Genomic DNA, 13726 nt, shown 5'->3' with positions numbered 1-13726 from the left:
GCGGAGTCCTGAGACGCGTCCCTGGGCTGGGACGCACCTCTGTCCCTTTGCATTCTGACCCTGGCAGCTAGGGAGCAACGGGGAACCAGTAGCCGTGCCTTGTGCTTTGCGGTATGGGTTCAGGTTCTGCAGAGAAACAGAAGCAACGGGAGAGAGAGAGAGGTAGGTAAAAAGGTATATAGAAAGAGCAAGAATGAGAGGGAGAGGGAGGGAGAGGGCGAGCGATGTGAAGGAATTGGCCGGGGCTGGCAAGTTTGAAATTTGCAGGGAGGTGGCAGGCTGGAGACGCAGGGAAGGAAGGGTTGATGGGTCCAAAGGCAGTAAGGAGGCAGAATTCCTTCTCCTTCAAGGGGACCTCAGTTTCTCTCTCTCTTTCTCTCTCTCTCTCTCTCTCTCTCTCTCTCTCTCATAAGGGCTTCAACTGATTAGATAAGCCTCATCTACATCTTGAAAGGTAATCTGCTCTACTCCAAGCCTATCGATTTAAATGCTAATTGCGTCTAAAAAATCTGATAAATGTCATAGCAAACGTCTAGACTGGCGTTTGACCAACAACTGAATATCGTAGTGTAGCCAAGCCAAGTTGACACGTAAAATTTAAAAAAAAATTTTTTTTAATGTGTATTTATTTTTGAGACTGAGAGAGACAGAGCACGAATGGGGGAGGGGCAGAGAGAGAGGGAGTCACAGAATCAGAAGCAGGCTCCAGGCTCTGAGCGGTCAGCACAGAGCCCAACGTGGGGCTCGAACTCACGGACCCTGAGATCGTGACCTGAGCTGAAGTCGGACGCTTAACCGACTGAGCCACCCAGGCGCCCCGACACGTAAAATTAACCATCCCAGCCGCCTAGGTGCCCGAGGTGGTAGCACATAGTAGGCGGTCGCTCTGTATTTGTAGACTGCACAAACGAGCATCCTAGGATTGCCCTTACCTTGTCTCCAGTCTTGCCCTCCTCCCGGGCACCTACTCCCATCTGGCATCTTACAAGTTTTCCATAATTATTTGCTGCTGCCTGTCCTGGATTTGTGTCTGTGTCGTCTTCAGCGCCCAGAGATGTGTCTGGCCCATAGTAGGCAGTCAATAAGTCTTTGCAGAATGAATGCATTTTTTTTTTTTTTAAGTAGGCTCCACCCTGCTTCGGATTCTGTGTCTCCCTCTCTCTCTGCCCCTCCCCCACTCACGCTCTGTCTCTATCAAAAAATGAATAAACGTTAAAAAAAATTAAAAAAAAAAAAGTAGGCTCCACGTCCAACATGGGGCTTGAACTCACGACCTCGAGATCGAGAGTCGCATGCTCTACCGGCTGAGCCAGCCAGGCGCCCCCAGAATGGATGAGTTTAAAGGCTAACAAAAGCAGAGCATTAACCCAAGTGCGAGGTCCTTCTACGTGGGCGGCCCGTGGGACTGCACAGGTCCTGTGCCTGTGAACCCCACCCTGCTAACCTACGTCACTTCGAAACACTTTGCTCATGGCCATCGTTGGATTGTAGGTCTTTTCCAACATGGAGGCTGTGAGCCTCTGGAGGGCTGGGCCATTCCAGTTATGCTGATTTCCCGGCGCCTGGCACCGACCAATGAACTCAGTAAAATGTCAAAGGACTGAATGAATGAATCGCAGCTTCATTATTTAATTTCCCACCATCCTTTGCGTTCCGGATAGTTTGCAAGTTGCCATTTCAACCTCTGCCTCTCATCCCTTCCCTCAAGGAGTGACTATAATTGAACTCTCAGTGCCATTCTGGGGACACTGAGGCCACCCGGCCACTTGACAATAATTTCTGCCCGTTGCCTTCACCCCTCCTGCGGCCAAGGGCTGGGCAGGCTCTTCACTGAGTCTGTCCGTGGCCTCGGTATTCCAGCGGGGGGCCCTCTGGTGGTTTTGCGGGATTTATGGACACCCACCCACCATTCCCGCGGTGTGACAGCAATACAGATCCATTAGACGGTCATTCAGAGAGAGATTAAAATAATGAAGGTGAGAATAAAGCGAAGCCCGTGTCCTGTTGGAGCTCCATTAATCATCATTTGTGGCGTCAAGAAAGAGTTATCGTCCCAGCCCATTAAAGAAAGTTGTCAATTAGGCACGAAGTGAGACCTCAGAAAATTGTTCCCCAAAGAGAATTTTAGGAGGGTGGCTACATCCCAGTGATGAATTTATCACCAGAGAATCCAGTGTGGTTTCCTGGGTGAAGCTGGGTGTATCTGGGATGCCAAACAGAATGCCCTGCCCACCACAGCTGGGGAGGGCAGACAGAGGCAGGGTTTGGAAATCGAGGGTCACCAGGATGGGTTCCTGAGGTCAGATCACCCACTTTTTTTTTTTAATTTTTATTAAAAAAATTTTTTTTAACGTTTATTTATTTTTGAGGCAGAGAGAGACAGAGCATGAATGGGGGAGGGTCAGAGAGAGAAGGAGACACAGAATCCGAAACAGGCTCCAGGCTCTGAGCTGTCAGCACAGAACCCGACGCGGGGCTCGAACTCACGGACCTCGAGATCGTGACCTGAGCCGAAATCGGACGCTCAACCGACTGAGCCACCCAGGCGCCCCAGAGATCACCCACTTTTTAAAGAATCACCTCGTCTACCCAAGGCAAAATTTAAAAATGCTTCAGGTTGTATTTTTATCATAGCATATATTTAAAAAGCAACCTGTTCCAGAATGATCGAATAGGTCAGTATGCATCATTTCCAACGTATCACGAATGCTGTAGTGTTAAGTGAAAAAAAAGTAAGACATCCAACACATAGATAATATGACCACAGCTACATTAAAAAGCATACATAAGGGGGGCCTGGGTGGCTCAGTCGGTTGAGCGTCTGACTTCGGCTCAGGTCATGATTTGCAGTTCGTGAGTTTGAGTCCTGCATCAGGCTCTCTGCTGTCAGCTGGGAGCCCTCTTGGGATCCTCTGTCCAACCCCCTCAGCCCCTCTCCCACTTGCACTCGTTTTCTCTCTCTCTCTCTCTCTCTCTCTCTCTCTCTCTCTCTCTCTCTCTGTCAAATAATTTTTAAAAAGGGGCACCTGGGGGGCTCAATAGGTTAAGCATCCGACTTTGGCTCAGGTCGTGATCTCGCAGTTTGTGAGTTCAAGCCCCGAGTTGGGCTCTGTGCTGACAGCTCAGAGCCTGGAGCCTGCTTCAGATTCTGTGTCTCCCTCTCTCTCTGCCCCTCCTTCAATCGTGCTCTCTCTGTCTCTCAGAAATGAATCAATGTTAAAAAAAATTGTTTAAAATAATTAAAAAAAAAAACGTTTAAAAAGTCTACATATAGAAAAGCCCCCCAAATGCTAACAGCTGTCTTTTGAGTGGTGAGATCTTTTTTGGTAAGTGTTTTGGGCTTTTAAAATTTCCTTTATTCTTAGAATGTTCTCTCTCCTGGGCAAGTGTGGCTGAGCACAGCCCCTGCCAGCCCCAGCAGGCATTGGTGGTTTTGTGGCTCAGCTCTACTCCTCCTTTTTTGTGATAACAGCCATCCCAGCTTTTATTTAAGGACCTACCCATTCCTCTTAGATGCCTAACAGTGAGATGCTGATGATGACGACAGTGACGTTCCAATGACCTCCTTGATTCAATCAACACACTTCATCCTCCCAGTCATAGGCTCTGGTCGGGAGATGGGTACTCGATCAAGGGAAGACAAATGAGGTCAATGAGTGACTCTTCCACTATTTTGACCTGACTTACTGGGAAACTAGACTTCTCCCCCCTGGATACGCTGCTGAGAGCACCTCAGGGAGAGCGGGGCTGGGAACGGAGCCAAAGGAGGGAAGCCGAGAGAGGGACGGCAACAAGTTCTGACAACGTTGTCTGGGCTCCTGCATCAAGCCGCACCTGAAGCCAGCCCTGCCTTCAGCCCCGGGACCTGGCACATTCTTTGTGGTTCATCTCATTGGCTTAGTTTTCTGTCCTTTGCCGCTTCAGGAGTGCTCTCCAATACACCCGAAGAGCCTTCTGTCCTGTTGGGGACACAGACAGATTGATGACTTCAGATGAGCATGGGGTGTTTGGCACAGGGGGCCTGGGGGAAATTAGGGGGCCAGGCCTGCACTCCTGGGGTTTTGAGGAGCGGGTGCCTGAGCTGAGTTTCACACGAGTGGACAGGGCAAAGCGTGGGGAGCTGTTAGCATGTTGGTGTGCTTTGAACACGTGGTGCAAAGCAGCCGGGGGCAGGGCTGAATCCCTGTGGCTCCAGGGCCCGGGCGTGGGACCGCAAATGCTGAAGTCTGCGTGGAGGCTTTCCAGAAAGCACCCACATTTCCTGGGTACCGGAGTGGAAACATTCATGCTCCACGGGAGGGAATTCTCCCTGAAGGAAGACTGAGCTTTCCTGTTGTCTGCTTCCAGACTGCCAGATCAAGCTTCAAGCTGGAAAACCGGGGGACAGAAGGCAAAGCTGGGACTAAAGCAGCCGGGGAGGGAGTTTCACAGCGAAATCTAGGCGGGTTTGGGATTCCTAAGAATACACACGGCATCTCAAGAGCTGGGCAGGGGAGGGGAGCTGGGGGCTGAGAAGCTGGAGTATGTTTTCTTTCTGCTTCCGGTAAAAATGTGTTCGCAATAGAAATACCACTCAATAAATAAATGAGTAAATAATGAATAAGCCATCAAATCCTGCTTTGGGTTTCCACTGACAGTCGGGAGGAGAGGCAAGTTCAAGCAGATCATCGCAAATAACGCGATGCAAATAATGCTTCTTATCAGAAGGAGGAAGCTGAAGGAAGAAGCGATCCCTGCACCTGACTGATATTGCCGTGGGTACGGAGGCCCTCTGGTTTCCACCATCAGTAAATACCCAGCAGACAGAGGGGCTGCTGGCTAGACGCAAACAGATCAGAAGCGAGGCCTTTCCAATAGAAAGATCTGGGGATTACGGCCTGCGGTGATTTCCCAAGGGACTGAGCTGAGGTTCCGCATTTTATTGAAAATTGGGTCAAATTAAGAGACCTTTCTCAGCAGTTACCTGAGGGGCCTCTTCTCTGTAATTACCAGGATTGCACACTGAAAACAACCTACCAGAGCCCAGAAAAGGGGGTGTATTGGGTTCATTGCTAATGCAAAACAAAACAAAACTACGTGCAAAGAAATCCCCCAGCTGCTGCTGGGAACGCGTCTTTGAAAACAGATACAAGAGACCGTGCGAGTAAGAATATACCCGTGGCCCCCCAGTTTCCTTCCTCATAAATCAGTGTGGTTAAGAGCATGGTGACCAGGTTACGTTAAGCCCTTCCGATAGCAAACCACAGAAGTCCACACCTGCGTGCGGGCTGTACCACGTTGAGAGAGCTGCAGGTGGTGTTCACCTTGAGAGCCTCGGGGAACACCTTGAACCATGATAGTTTTTTTCCTCTCTTTTAACTCACCGTGATTATAAGATGTACGGTCAGCCGGCAGGTTTCTCCTGATGGTTGATTACACGATGGGCTTCGATTTGGAGAACATTAGAAGGTGAAGAAAGTGTTTCTTTTCTTTCTTTTTTTTAAAAATTAAAAAGACGTTTATTTTTGAGAGAGAGAGAGAGAGAGAGTGGGGAAGGGGCAGAGAGAGGGGGACAGAGGACCCGAGAGGGCTCTGTGCTGGGAGGTGACACCCCATGTGGGCATTGGTTCCCAGTGAGGCTGGGTCCTGGCTGGACTCTCAGTGTAGCTAAATTGCCATGTGAGATACAACACTGGGGAACCTGGTGCCCTAACCCGGTTTCTTTGGGAAGGGGGGCGGGTTTCTGGCTCCTGGAGAGCATTCCAGAAACCTCTTGATCATCAGCCTCCTCCCCAATCTGGGGACACCTACCCCATCCCCCGTCCCTTGCTCTCGTGATGGGGCTGGAGAAGAAGGACGGGCACAGGGCGTAGAAGGGAAAACTCACTATGCGCCCGGTTGGCCCTGTGGACTGAGGGCTGCAAGGGTCCACGGACACACCCCTTCACCGCGGTGACCGGACGCAGACAGCTCAGTGCGAGCCTGTCTGTGTCCGCTGAGTTCGTGCAGGAAGTCCCAGGCCTGAGGAAGCTTCCACAGCTGCATGAGTGGAACCCCGTTTCCCCCTCCAGCCAAGACCCATTCAGGCCTGGCTGCACTGTGTGCCTGTGTATGTGTGTGTGAGCACGTGTATATGCCTGTGTATGTGTGTTTGTGTGCAAGTGCATGTGTGTGTGTGTGTGTGTGTGTGTGCGCACCGACACGTGTGCCCAGAGAAAGTCTGTGCTGGGCACAAGCAAACGGGAAGAGGGCAAGGGCATCCCTGTGTTCTATTCTCCAATGACCCTTTCAAATATATGACAAACAGTTAAAACAAAAGCCCATTTAGCTTTTATGCCTGTGATTCTCGGTATCCATTTCAGTTAATTACAGTGATTTAAAAACATCTGCATTTAATAAAGAACCTTCTTTTCCTCCTGTTCTCAGTCCACACCCCGCCCCCCCCCCCCCCCCATCTTTCTTCAGGCCACTGGGCTAACGCAGCAATTATCTCCGCCAGCCCAGGCCGTAGCCATCCACCGTGTAAGAAGACCAGACTTTAGGAGGCCCAGAGAACACACTGAGGCTTGGGGGAAGGAGGGAGACGGGGAGGAGGGAGGGAGGATGGGTGGAGGGAGAGGGGAGGAGGGAGGGGGGAGGAGGGACAATGGAAGGAGGGGGAGAGGTGGAGGGAGGAGGGAGCAGGGGAGGAGGGAGCCTGGCAGGCCTTCCCTCTAGCAGAGGATCGTGGGCTGGGAGGGTTCAAATCCAGGGACTAGGAAATCGCCACATTCCAAGCTTTTCATTAATTGTGGGCCTTAGGACTGTTTATTTGACAAAACGGGAGTCTGAGGCAAGGCAGGGGACTTTACCCTTGACCCAGGATTTCCCTTTGCTCCAGGAAGGGGGCTGGGGGTGGAGAGAGAAGGGTGAGGAGCAGAGAAGCTTCCAAATTGGGTCTTCAGCCCTGGGTCCAGAGCCTTCCTTTTATAAAACACAGAGTCCGGTCTCTGGCTCCCTTCTGATGTCCTGGTGATACATTTGGGGTTCCTGCTCAGGATAATGCGTGTCATCAGCCACAGCGACTCCCTGACTCCTCAGTGGATGCCTAGATGCTCAGTGGCTCCCAGACACCTTGGCCTTGGGTGGATTTTTTCCTAGGCTGAGGCCCGCCCAGGACCAACGGAAAGGCTCACAGCCGGGGCTGCTCCTGGGAAGGGGTATGGCGAGGGGCCCTGCCTCCTGCCCAGGAATCTGGCTCCCACTGCTGCTGGCCACCGTGCAGCACCTTGCCCACAGCCTTCCCCTGTGGGTCCCCACTCTCAGTGCGGAGGAAGGCCAGGCCCTGTGGCCATGAGGACAGCTCTGGGTGGCTGCCGACCGCCTGATTTCAGGGGAGGTGAGAACTGAGCACCTGGCCCCACCCAGCAGTTCGCTGGGAGGTCTGGGGACCCTGGGAGGGGGAGGCAGAAGCAGACATCAGCTTTGGGGCCTGGAGAAGGGAGGCCAGTGGGGACATTGGGAAGTGACAGCTTCCCAAGTTCCCAATGAGAGACCTCAGACTCTCAGGCAGGAGGGGGGAGCGGCGGAGGGGGGGGGGGCAAACCGAAGGGAAGGAGGCGCTCAGACTTCACAAGGGCTCACGTTCTCCCTCCTGGTCTCAATACTTCCAGCCCGAAAGCCCCCTGACTCCACCCCTGCAACCTGCCCAGAACCACCACCCCTTTTCCTAATCCCAAGGGGCGGAGACTCCTGGCACTGAAGGACAGACCGTCCATCCTAAAGCTTCAGGCCTTGGGAGGCCTACAGGAGAGGCCTGTGGACTGCGGGAAGGTGCCGGAACAGGGAGGGGGCTGCCTCAGAAAGACAGTAGAGTGTCCTGCAAAGGGTAAACACAGACTGTGAAGGCCATCAGCCAGGGGGTGTGCACAGGAGCTGTGTGACCTTGGGTAGGCTACTTAACCTCTCTGAGAACTGCAAAAGCCCCGCTCGGATGGTGGCAGAGGCAGGGCTTACTGGAGAGGCCCCTGTATTCAGCACAGCCTGACTGGCCCCCCTGCCTGTGCACCCAGCTTCCTCCTAGCTCAGGATCCTTGAGACAACTATCCTGTCTCGGTACCTCCTTTAAACTTGGAAATGACAAGGAGCTTTGCTTCCCCGAGCTTGCTTTTTTTCTGGTTGCTTTTTTTTTTTTCCCCCAAAGTCACAGCGAGGGAGGCAGGATCAGAGACGGAGTTCTCAGTGGGATTCAGGTCGCCCTGCTGGGCCCTGCTGCTACCTGCTGGGGCCAGGCTCAGAATAAAACCCAGGGGGTCAGACTGCTTGGCTGGGGGTGGGAGAGGCCTGAGGAACCTCCCCCCCTTCCTCCCCTCCCCTGCCTATTTTTCTTCATCACCGCTAGCAAGGCATCACGTTTATTTGCTCCAAGAGAGCACCGACTGGCTGTCCCGTGCCCTGTGGGTCCCCTGGAGAATAGAACGGTGCCAGGCAGGGGCGTGGGGGCAGGTGGCCAAGGCACAACCGGGGGCATGCCGGTTCTGGGGCCCGCGCCGAAGGGCAGGTTGCGCACAGGCAGCGCGTGATGCCTGGGGAGCAGCTGAGCTTCCTTTGTCCCCTGTCCACCTGGTCCTTCTGCCAATTCCATCCCAGCCCCTTTCGTTCTGAGCGGACCGGTTCCTGCCACATCCTTCGGTGTTTCCTGGAAAGGCCCATCCATCCTCTCCCTTGAACTCACAGAAACCTGGATCTCCCTGATAGCAACGTGCACCACGCCTCCTCCAGACAGCCTCCCATGATTTCACCTGCTCCTCTGTTCCTCGCGCACCCACCGCTGGGAAGAGACACCCAGACAGACCCTCCCATGGATGCTTCCAGACTGATAATCGTTGTGGTCTGCCACCTCGCTGCCCTTGTTTGGCGATCCTGCCGACGACTCCCTGACTTCCCCCTTCCCCCTTCTCCTTCTCCGTCTGTTCTCCACTCTGGCTGCAGCACAGCTGGGACTCACCGTCCCCACGGCTCCCCTCCTCCTTTCCGCTTCCTCCCCGATTCCTCAACTGTCTCCAGGATCGGGGTGAGGGGGCCAATTCCAGGGCCCCCCAGCCGTCCCGGAGAGCATGGGCCTGTCTCGCCAGGCTTCGGTCACCCTCTTTATCCTCAGGTGCCCTTTCTTGGCTCCCTTGCCCTGCCGTGTCCCAACCTGGGTCAATAGAACCACCTGGACCCTGGGCAACTGGCTCGGCCTCTGAGTCTTAACTTTGTCATCTGTGAAATGGGCGCAAGGAGAGTACTGCCTTGTGGGGCCGTGAAGATGAAGAAGGCCCGCCTGCGAGACGGTGAGTGCGGGCTCCGTGCACGTGACCTGTAGTCAGTCTCCTTTGCCAGCCCCTACCCTGGGGGCTGTTTGCTCCCAGGTGGCATTTTGAGTCTTGCCCAGCGTGATGTTCTCAAGCCTTTGCTCTCGGGATGAGGAGCCCCAAAAGGAAAGGGTGGGTTGACTTGGATTGGGTTTCTGGCAACTTCAAAGTCTCCAGGATTGTCTGGTCTATCTCTTCTCTCATCAACCGTTTACGAACGGGGCTATGGCTCCAAGCATGACTCAAATTCTTGCTGGAACACAGCCCGGCCCCACACTTTCTCTCCTCGGTGCCAGGCCTGCTGGGTGAACCCCACATATCGTCGGGCTCTGCTGACGTCATGGAAAATCTCAGCAGCTCACGCGCAGGACGTCCACTTGTCAATTGGCCGGAGACCTGACTGCCCAGGGAAAAAGCTTTGTGGTGCCACATCGTCCTTCCAAGAGACCAAGGGTCCTCTCCTCCGGCCTCTGAGGAGCGCTTTCCCTAGCCTCGTACTGGGGCAACCCAAGGCCAAGGCCGTGGGGAGGTGGAGGGACGCTATTCTATTCGTTCTAGGCACCTGTGCCCGGGGCTGAGCTACCCGGGTGGGAGGGAGGTTGGGGAAGCTCTCTGGGGCTTGTTCCCGGGTAGGGAGTAGAAATGACAAATGGCTCCCGCTGGGAACCCTGCCTGCCTTCCTGCCGGATCGTTTATCTTGGAGGCGAGTGATTTGCATACTGACGGTGGCTAGCGTGCCTCTCAGCTCACCTCCCCTGCTCAGCCCTCCCCTCTCCTCCCCTGCGCCCACTCTAGCACATCTCAGAGCGGGGCCGCCTGCCCCGCGGCCACCTTGAGTGGCGCCCTAAAGCCCTCGATCGCCGCCCCCACTGGCCCCGCAGGAAATGATCGCTTGGTTTCCAAAAGGCTCCCGTTGAAATCAGTCAAAGCTGCTGCTCTAAGGGGCAAGGGAGACCTTTCCTGGTCATCGGGGCAGGGAAGGGGGCCTGGGACAGATGACACTGAGCCCTCCCGTGTGGGTGTTCCGATAAAAACTGGGCCGGGAGGAGGAACAGGGAAGCCGAGCCCGCCCGCCTGCCCTTGTGCCGGGTGCCCCCTCTATATGTTCGGGTCTGGTGCTTACAGCTGCTCTGACGCCCCAATTCTGGTCCCAGGTAGAGGTGAGGCCTTGTCTGGGCAAACAGCCCGTGATTGGCAGCATTTGAATCCAGATCTGCTGGCTCCCAAACCCATAGGTCCCAAGGAGGTGCCTGCACCCCAGGGGCATCAGGGGAGATGGGGGTGAGCCGTGGTGACCAGACAGGCCACCGCCTCACCTCCGGGGCTGTGACCGGGTCGAGGGCCGGCTGGACGCACTGGGCAGGGTGGCTGAGATCCAGGCTACTTCCTCCTTCCCGCTGCTCCTGTGCTTCCTGATGACTTCACCCCCCCACCGGGCTGACACAACACATGCCCGGAGACTCCCAGGTCCTCCCAATTTGCAGGGCCGGTCAGGCCGGGCGTGGCACCTGGCCATGGCAACAGTCACTGGCCGGCCTGGTGGGTGAGTTCCTGATGGAGGGTGTGAGGCCAGTGTAGGGAGGTCCTGAGGGCTGGGGAGGGCCGGGCAGGGCTCTCTGGGAGGCCAGGTTCAGTGGGGCTGGGGTGTCCCGGGAGAGGTTTCCCAAATCAGAGACGAGGCTGCCCAGGGCACCCACGATGTGCCAATTTTGCCCAGGTCAGTCTTTTCTGGAACTCACTCGCAAGCCTTAGCACGGAGGGAAGCCTCCCTCTGCATGATTGCAAGGGTTTTGGGGTCTCTTGTGGATTTCCCTCCTCTCCCGGTCCTCTGCCCTCAAGCTCTTTTTTTTCACACCATGCACTGCCCCGGATATATGGCTCAGCCCCTGGAATGGGGTCGGGTGCTGGGTCGGGGAGCCGGGGTGTCCGAGGAAGTCTTGGCTTTCCCTCTTCCTGAACCATGAGGAATAGTGAGGGACCCGAGACAGGTGGTGGGAGTGGTCTGTCCCAAGTGCGGGCGACGAGGGTGCGCGGTATCGCTAGGGATTTAAAAACAACAATAAAACCAGCAAAAGTTGGTCTGCTTTTTAACACCCGGCAACCCGCAATTCACAACCACGTCCCTGAAAAATATTTTCGCTGGTTTAGGTTCTGCGCAATTGTTTTCGCTTTGGGGTTTTAAAAATGCATCTGTAAGCTTCATCCCGGCACGTTTTTTTTGTGACTTAACTTTTGATAAACCCCGTATTCTCCGTGGGAGTCAGTTTGGAAAACCCCAGGCGTGCTGCTGGTTCCCAGCCCAGGGACGGCCACTCGTGTTCAATTTGGGGACATCGTTGTAGTTTGTAAGACTCTGGGATGGTTCAAGATCGCGCCGGGGGCGGTTTGTGAATCCAACCCCCCCACAGAGTTCATGTATTTATGTTTTAATGTTTATGTATTTATTTTGAGAGAGAGCATGTGAGCGTGAGCAGCAGAGGGACAGAGGGAAAGAGAGAGAGAGGGAAAGGGAGAGGATCCCAAGCAGTCTCTGCGAAGCAGGCTCTGAGGGGCTCGGACTCACAAACCCGTGAGATCATGACCTGAGCGGAAATCAAGAGTCGGACACTTCACCGACCGAGCCACCCACGCGCCCCGCTTTGTCCTGCATTTAAACAGCAGGTTTGGAGTAAACCTTGGCAATTCGGTGATCGCAGGGATGAAGAAAACAACTTGACTTGACTCAGTCCTCCTGGGTGACTCCATATAGTTTTTGTTTGTGTTTAAAATTTAAAGCAGTGACACAGTACGAACTGGGACAAGATGTTTACGTTTGGCAAGTACCCATTCCAGTGCACGTATGAAACGTCGCGCCGAATTCGAATGACTTTTCAAGGTGAAAACTTCTTCTTCTTTTAAAATGATCGCGTTGAAGCACAAATCAGGAAAAGAACGAGGAGGACACATCCCATTTCTGTCTGAGTTGCTCGCAGCTGTTGTAACAAACTGCCAAAAATTCAGTGGCCTTGGGGCGCCTGGGTGGCTCCGTCGGTGAAGCGTCCGACTCTTGATCTCGGCTCTGGTCATGATCTCACCGTTCGTGAGTTCGAGCCCCACATCAGGCTCTGCGTTGACCGTGTGGATCCTGCTTGGGATTCTCTCTCTGTCTTTCTCTGCCCCTCCTCTGCTCGCACAAGCAGCCTGGCTCGTGCTCTTTCTCTCTCTCTCTCTCTCTCTCAAAATAAATAAACATTAACATTTTATTTTAAAAAATATAGTGGCTTACTACAATACATGTCTGTCACCTTAGAGCTCTGGAGGCCGGAAGTCTGAAGTGGGCGTCACTGGCCGAAATCAAGGTGTTGACAGGCCCGCCCTCCCTGCGGAGGCTCCAGAAGAGGGCCCCTTGCCTTACCTTTCCCCTTTTCTAGGACCTGCTGCATTCCTTGGCTCCAGGCCCCTTCCAGCATCTTCAAAGCACTCCAGTCTCCTCTTCTGTTCTTTTTTTTTTTTTTTTTTTTTTTTTTAACATTTATTTATTTTTGAGACAGAGAGAGACAGAGCATGAATGGGGGAGGGTCAGAGAGAGGGAGACACAGAATCGGAAACAGGCTCCAGGCTCTGAGCTGTCAGCACAGAGCCCGACGCGGGGCTCAAACTCACGGACCGTGAGATCGTGACCTGAGCCGAAGTCGGACGCCCAACCGACCAAGCCACCCAGGCGCCCCTCCTCCTCTGTTCTTCTATAGCTTTTCTCCTCTCTCAAATCTGCCTCTGCCTCCCTCTTACAAGGACCCATGCAATCACTTTTAGGGCTCACCCGGCTAACCCAGGATCATCTCCCTGTCTCAAGATCCTTAACTTAGTCACGTTTGCAGAGGCCCTTCTCGCCATACATGGTAACCTTTACAGATTCTAGGGAGTAGGATGTTTTGGGGGGCTGTTTTTCAGCCTACCGCAGTTACCCAAAATCATTTTGTTGTCTGGCGTGGAGGGTTAAAAAATCACCCACTCCGCGTGGGCATTGAAGCCGTGTGTGTGTGTGTGTGTGTGTGTGTGTGTGTGTGTGTGGCCCATGGGCTTGATTGATTGGATGGTATGTGAAGGGCGAAGTGGGGCTGCTTATAGGGTCGTGCATCTGTCCCGCCCCAGGGTCAAGGATATTTGAGCTCAGCCCCTGTAGGACATTTACGATTTATTCTTAGGAAGTGTTCGTGGCACACAGTCTTTGCCACCTGACGTACATATACGTGTATAATATGGACTGACTCTGGTCCATGATTTACTGAAGACCTACTATTCGCAGGCAGTCTTCTAGAGATCTGGCAGCGAACACACAGACCATCCCTGTGCTTCTGGAGTTTCTATCCCATCCATCCGTATTTGTTTATCTGCCTCACATCTCCCTGAGGGCAGGCCCTTTAGTTGGTAAT

General features: G+C 53.9%; 1 non-coding gene across 1 annotated transcript; it reads right to left on the bottom strand.

Annotated features, from left to right (window-relative positions):
- Positions 1-1246: 1246 nt before the first annotated feature.
- On the bottom strand, positions 1247-1319 carry TRNAE-CUC. Its single transcript has one exon. It is a non-coding gene; the product is annotated as a tRNA-Glu (tRNA).
- Positions 1320-13726: the final 12407 nt, after the last annotated feature.

This window comes from Panthera leo, chromosome E1, assembly GCF_018350215.1.
Source record: "Panthera leo isolate Ple1 chromosome E1, P.leo_Ple1_pat1.1, whole genome shotgun sequence".
NCBI lineage: Eukaryota > Metazoa > Chordata > Mammalia > Carnivora > Felidae > Panthera > Panthera leo.
Note: the sequence above shows the minus strand (reverse complement) of the source record. Positions and strands in the feature narration are given on the sequence as shown.